General features: G+C 43.1%; 1 pseudogene; it reads left to right on the plus strand.

The window, feature by feature from the left end:
- Nucleotides 1-272: 272 nt before the first annotated feature.
- The window catches only part of LOC125486442, a 39315-nt pseudogene continuing 32211 nt past the window's right edge, over nt 273-7376 (plus strand).

A 7376-nucleotide genomic window follows, 5' to 3' on the forward strand; every position in this document is an offset into this window, starting at 1 on the left:
CTGTTGCTGAAAGTTACAGGTTTTCCCAGTAGCTTAACTGTTTAAACCTCAATAGTTATTGCACCATTGGGAGTGCTAACGAGCGGATTCAGGAAACATACATCTTCCTCAGAGGCATCTGATGGATGCAGCAATTTTTGTTTTAAAGTTATAACATCATTGTAAGTCTCTTGACTGTGTTTACGTGTCCAAAATAAGTACTGGTGGAAGCAAATGACTTGTGTCATGGTTTCTATACATACACCAGTAACTTTTGCAGAAGACCAATAAAAATGGCTACGAAGATAAAGTAGGTTGTGGTAAGCCAGCAAATGATTCAAATTACTAAGAAATATGAGATTCTGATTCCAAAGAATGTCCTTGGCTCCTGTTCTAATTGATTAGATGCTGCAAAGCTGTTGTTAAACTGCAATTACTAAATACTTTCATGGTCACTTTAATCTGATTTGCTCAAGCTCTGAACAACATGGAAATCATGCTTTTTCAATTAAACATGAAAGCAAGTTTCCTTAACGTTTTATATTGGAAAAATGTTATAATCATATTGTTTCACAAAACATTTTTGTATTATTAAACAACATGTTACAATTTCTGCTGTTAATTTTAGGTTTATGAGAATAATAAGCATGGCTGTCACTGTATGCTTCACAAAGCTGGAGACCTGGTTCCTGCTTGTCACCTTCATTGGTGCAGGTAAGATCTAGAGTTTACGAGTATTCAACAAACGTATTAAATTTAGGAATTAGAATGAGATATAATCTGTTAACTAGTTGCTTATTTGTGTTATGTCACAAATGACTGTTGCAGCAACAGAACATGCTTTTAACATGTCTTTTTGAGCAACCTTTAAATAGTATAAATATTGTCAAAACACCCAGTGACTAAAATGGATGCCAGGCCACAGAAAGACTACGAGTAGCCACATTTTTAATGAAGTCTTACAAATGAAGGATGGGATCTGGATATAGAAGTCCTGCTCCCATTTCCAACATTTCCCATTTTTGATGGTTCAGGAAAGAGGGCAAGGTGTGATTCACTTAGAAGGGATACCCTTATTCCACTGTGTATGTGCCACGAGTTTGTGCAATTGAAGTAAACACTCTTAAAGGTGCGTAAGTTCTATTTAACTGTCACGATCATGAGTTTTTTTTTAGTTTCCAGTCCATTATGCTCTTTTAAAAAAAGTAGATTGCAGCTATCAGTGATTTTTTTAAAAAAAGATCTTTTGCTAAACTGCTTTGGTTTACAGGCTGGCTAGTGTAGCATCTCCTTTAATAGAGTTTGTTGTTGATATTTTCCTAACAGCAATTCCTTGGCTGAGTTTCAAAGCTACAGTTATCTCAGCAGGGTTCCTGCATTCACAGTTTAATTTGAAGCTTGAAGAAGCTATTAAAGGATGGGTTTTTTTTTTAATAAGAGATAAGCCATTAGGGATCTAGGAGCTTTGATGGTTTCAAGAATGGGAGTCTGTACAGTGAGAGATATGCCAGATTTTGAAAAGTTTATTCACTTCATTTTCACATAACTCCTGTGGTAGATACCCTGGAGGACATTGAGTCTGTAACTATGGAGTTGGCTTGGAGGGTATGAGGGATTATAGGAAGACAGGTGGAGGGCATGAATTAGTATGGAGGGATTGAGGGGACATGAAGGTAGATTGAGGGGTAGATGTGGGATAAGGACTAGAGGGACTAAAATATTTGAAGACAACTGGGATCTAATTGCAGAGAGCCAAAACTTGCCTTTGATCTGCCTGCCTTGGCACTTAGCCACCTAAGCACTGACTCAGAGTTGGTAGGCCTGCTTCCTGTGCCCAGCTCTCTGGAGCAAAACATCTTGCACCTCAGGATACTACGTATTAAGTCAGTAAATTACTCGCTTTGGTACCCAAAATCCAACTGAGGCCTCCAAAACCCTGACCAAAGAAATAGGTATTAAGGAGTGTCTTCAAGGAGGACAAGGGGATGGAACAATATGAAGCTTTAAGGATAGAATTGCAGGGCTTACGGGTCTCGGTGAACTGAAGGAAGGCACAAGATTTGAGATACAGAGTGTTTGAATGGTCTAAGGGTGGGGGCAAGACCATGAATAGATGCAAACATGAGGCCAGCATTTCAAAAAAGTGATGCAGCACCATCCTCAAGGGCAACAGGAATGGGAATACTTGCCTTGCCACTGGCGTCCACATCCCACGAATGCAGAAGTGAAAGGTGGCAGCCGAAGAAAAGCGAACAGACATTATGAGATCTAATACAAGATTACTTAAAACCCATGTATGCACTTCAAATTTTTGCCAGTTCTGACAAAAGGTCATGAACCTGAGACGTTAACTTTGCATCTCTCTACACAGATGCTGCCTGACCTGCTGAGTGTTTCTTCTATTTTCTGTATTATTCTTGAGTTGCTTAGTGGTGTTGCCTTTTGAAAAGATGGTATGAGATTGAATTAAGTCTGCTATTGGAAGTTACAGTGGTATCATTGCTGCTCATGCATGCAATGATCTAAACCATCTTGGGACCAATTGTGTTTATGTTTCATCTTCTGCCTGCTTATTATTAGGGATTGATTTACATTCAAATCCACAAGAATGTATGAACATATTGTCAGCATATGTGAAGAAGCAGTTGGCAATGTGCACATTCAGGTTCACTAAAAATTTTACCATGTTGCAAACTCCAATCAGCATGGTTTGTGTTGGAAAGACATTGTTGAGACAAATATTCTTGCAACCTATAGGAATCAGGTTTCTTAACAACCACAAAGTTCACAAAGCTAAAGGCTTTTCACTGGATTCAGAAATTGGAACTAATTGTGGATGATGTTTGGCACTGTTCACTTTTATGTTTCTTACTGTGATTGATCTGTGTTGAACTGTACTGCTTTATACAATTCAATGCAAGAGAATGTGAAGATGCATAATTCTAGGTCTCCTTTTTAAGCAGCATAAAGCCCATTATGTCTCCATCTCTGTTCTGTTTCTCTCTTAACAGATGCTACCAAATATGTTGAGTTTCCCCAGCACTTTCTATTTTCATTTCTGATCTCCATCATCTACAATATTTTGCTTTTCTTGAGAAGAATAAATATAGTCCAGTTACCTAATTGAAACCTAATCAACTTTTGTTTTCAAATGAAACTTCTCTGATTTTATGAGTAAGTGTTTAGTTGTGCCAGCAACACTTAAATGTTTGCGAGTAAAGGACAGCAAGAACATGCCTGTACTAAAGGGGAAAATTGGATAACTACTGCCACCTAGTGAGAAAGGCTGCAATGCTCCTCCCAACTGCACATAAAGTACCAATACCTTGAAAACACCTAGCATGAGGGTGGAGGCTTTTGATATGAACCAATCTTTGTTTTCCTGTGCAGTCTCCGGATCTCACTTACACTTGCAGGAGCAAAACAAAAGACCCTCATCCCTTACGCCATCTCCCTAGCTTCACCGCAGGTATCACCCCTGAGGTAGAAGACTTGACCCCCTCAGAGGATGTACCTTCCTCCCCACCATCCAGCAGCACAAAGAGACATACACCTCAGAAGGTGATCAGTCAAGTGCAGGCTTGGAGACACATTTGGGTGAGCACAGCACTGGCACAGGTTGGGAGCTGGAGGAAGGAGAAATAGCTGATGTTTCTCACACTCCTGTGGAGGAACAGGCCCCTGCCGAGCCCAGTATAGACGATGAACCTCTAGACTCAGCCATTAATGGGCTGATGGAGCTGTGAGGTTAAGCAGGGCACGGTTTGGCAATGGTGTCAAAGATTATGTGTAGACAGTGAGAGGGTCAAAGGTTCAGGTTTGGCAAAGGAGTCTACCCAAATTCTTTTTGATGATATGGATCTGGCACGAGAGTGCGTGGTTGCTTCCATGAACTGGGAGACAGCCATCATAGAGAGCCAGGTCTGGAGAAATAAAAAGCTATGTGCCAGATATGGTCAAGCGATGGACGTATTCATTCACTGGCTGGGAAAGAAGAGGCCAAGAACCCTTGACCTGCCTCCAGGGGCCCCATCTCCTCTAACAAGGAGGAAGATTGCACATTACTCACTGACAGAGAAGAGAAGCGACAGTCAGCCATCCAGGGATTGTCATCTCAGGGCACTCTGGAGATGCCCTGCCTCTCCACTATCCCTCTGCCAGGGAGCCGACGGTGCCCTTCAGGAGAGGCCAAGGAGGTGACACTTGTGCCAGAGACATCACCCCCGCCCACCTTGAGCAGAGGGGAGGCCTCAAGGTCCTGGATTGCCTGAGGGTACCCACCAAACTCATGTGTAGCAAGCCAGCAAAGGAGAAAGCAAACTTAGTCAAGCCCAGTTGTAGCTGTTAAGGTATAACCCAAACATGGTGGTAGAAAAAGACAAAAAAAAACTATGAAATCATTTTGGGAAAGGCAAGCTTAACCAGATCCGGGCTCCTGCTGTCCACTTAAGTGCCTGACTGGCACTGAAGACCCAAAGCAGATGACGCCAGGTCTCACCAGGCCTGCAGTTGATGGTTAAGACCCCATCACCCGGATTAAATTTTGTCTAAGGTTTTGCAAATGGGCTTGAAGAGAATAACCAGTTACTCCATTTAAATAAGCCTTCTATGATAAGCAGAAGGTACATCAGGGAAGTTTATCATGTTTTAATTCCATTCTAGGTTTACAGAAGTGTGTGAACGGATCACTTACAACATGTTGTTTTAATCTTCAGGTACGGTCAGCGTTGCCCCAGAAAACTGCAGTTACATGACACTGAATTCAGCAGTTCTTCACCTCGGTGATCCTTTATCAGCCACTTGCCAATTGAAGAGTGAAGACTGCACTTTTGGTTACAGAATGAATGCAACCAGCATAGTCTGGCGAATGAATGGGGAAGAGGTTTCCAGGAGTCAGTACCATGCATTGAATGACAGAGTGTCAACAGTATTCATACCCCAATTCAATCGATTGAAAGGGAACCTGACTTGTTACATCTGGTACAGCGAGTCGCTGCAGCTACTTCAATGGGCTGAGGTTAGAGCGGGATGTAAGTTCGGAAAAGAAGTGAATGGTCTTGCAGTTAATGAAAGTCAAAGTATATTTCCCTGTCAAATGGTGTTCAGCTGGCTTCCGGTTTCATTAATAAGCAGCAATTTGTAGTATTCGGTTACAACATCGTCCGTATTGTTCTTAATTTCACAGATTGATTTAAGACTATGAGTGAAAATAAACAATTATCTAAGTAAGCAGTTAGTTATTCCATTTTAGTGTTATTGAGGGGTCAGTTGGCTAGTTTCTTTTAAAAATATATATGTTAGGCTAGGCCAGCATTGATTGTCATAGAATCATAGAATGCCTACAGTGTGGAAAGAGGCCATTCAGCCCATTGAGTTTGCACCAACCCACCAAAGAGCAGCCTACCCTATCCTCATAACCCAGCAGTTACCGTGGCCAATCTAGCTAACCTGCACATTTTTGGGCATCCATCTCTAATTCTCCAATGGACAGTTAAGAGTTAACCACATTGCTGTGGGTCTGCGGTCATATCTAATGCAGACTACGTTTGGTTCCTCCAGCCTGAATTGAGCCTCACTGGAGCAGAGCTTCAGCCTTTTACTACCAGTGGTAACTACACCAACTGCTTCTCATTGGAGATCAGAACCGAAGTTGTACCCTTAATCTGCAGCAGTTCCCTGGTGTTTGTTCTCAGTCAGGCTGAGGTCTTGTGCAAACTGAAGGGTTGGAGACCCGAGCAAATCTTGTTAAAGACAGCTTCTGCAACAACAGATACAGCTGTGCCAACACTGACCTCCGTGGGAACTGGGTGACCATTTGACCAAACATTAATTTTTAAATCGGTTCCGATTTGGATGTCGCTAAGCAATTTAATTGTTCCATAGCACATGTAGGGGGACTTTCCAGGGTACTGGCCTACATGTTTTCTTACTCAGGTCAGGCCTTGTAGGCCTCCTTTACTGTCTAGAGTCCACATACCGGCAGCAACTACAGTGGTTTGCTGACCCGGATCCTGAAGAACCTTTTAACCACTTGGCCGAGACTTGGCTTTGTTGTAGGGTTCTGCTGTGGGTTGGCCTAGGGTCCCTCTGTTCAGGATTTGCCCTGTGTGAGGCTCTGTGAGTCCCTACACTCAAGTGGTGTTTCCCAATCTCAGTTGGACAGGTGAGGGAGTCCGCTTCCATTGGGATGCCCTGTAGCTTCCATGCTCTACTCCGAGTCATAGAGTTGTACAGCACGGAAACAGACCCTTCGGTCCAACTCGCCCATGCGGACCAGATAACCTAAATTAATCTAGTCCCATCTGCCAGCATTTGGCCCATATCCACCTAAATTCTTCCTGTTCATATACCCATCCAGATACCTTTTAAATGTTGTTATTGTACTTTCCTCCATCACTTTACTTGGCAGTTCATTCCAGACACACATCACCCTCTGTGTGAAGAAGTTGCCACTTTAGGTCCCTTTTAAATCTTTCCCATCTCACCTTAAACCCATGCCCTCTAGTTTTGGACTCCCCCAACCTGGGGAAAAGACCTTGGCTATTCACCCTAACCATGTCCCTCATGATTTTATAAATCTCTCTATAAGATCACCCCTCAGCCTCCGACGCCCCAGGGAAAATAGCCCCAGCTTATTCAGCATCTCCCTATATCACAAACCCTCCAACCCTGGCAACATTCTTATAAATCTTTTCGAAGCCCTTTTGAATTTCACGACATCTTTCCTATAGCAGGGAGACCAGAATTTCATGCAGTAATCCAAAAGTGGCCTAACCAATGTCCTGTACAGGCTGTTGAGGTTGGTTGGCTTGCCAAGCTGGTTTGTTGTTCCACAGACGTTTCGTTACCATGCTTGGTAAAATCCTCAGTGCAGCCTCCGATGAAGCGTCGGTGCGTTTTCCCGCCTGGTTTTTAAATTCTGGGGTCCGTTGAGATGGATTGCCTCACTTCCGGTTTTCCTTCGTAGTGGAATGTATATGGGGTAGAGTTCAATATGTTTATTAATAGCATGCTTCGTGGAGTGGCATGCTTCTAGGAATTCCTGTGCCTGTTTCTGCCTAGCCTGTCCCAGGATCTTGGTGTTGTCCCAGTCGAAGTGGTGGTTCTCCTTGTCCAGGTGGATTGAGATGAGTGAGTATTGGTCGTGTCTTTTTGTAGCCAGTTGGTATTCATGTACTCTTGTTGTTAATTTCCTTCCTGTTTGTTTGATGTAGTGTTTCTCACAGTCACTGCAGGGGATCTTGTTGATGACATTGGTCCTGTCCATGGCGGGGAGTGTGTCTTTAGTTCAGGTGAGCAGTTGTCGTAGGGTTGATGTGGGCTTGTGTGTCACTCTGATGCCCAGCGATTGTAGGAGTCTTGTGGTGAGTTCCGACGTGCTCCTGATATAGGGTAGT

The sequence above is a fragment of the Rhincodon typus genome, chromosome 29 (assembly GCF_021869965.1).
Source record: "Rhincodon typus isolate 14 chromosome 29, sRhiTyp1.1, whole genome shotgun sequence".
In the NCBI taxonomy this organism is placed as follows: Eukaryota; Metazoa; Chordata; class Chondrichthyes; order Orectolobiformes; family Rhincodontidae; genus Rhincodon; species Rhincodon typus.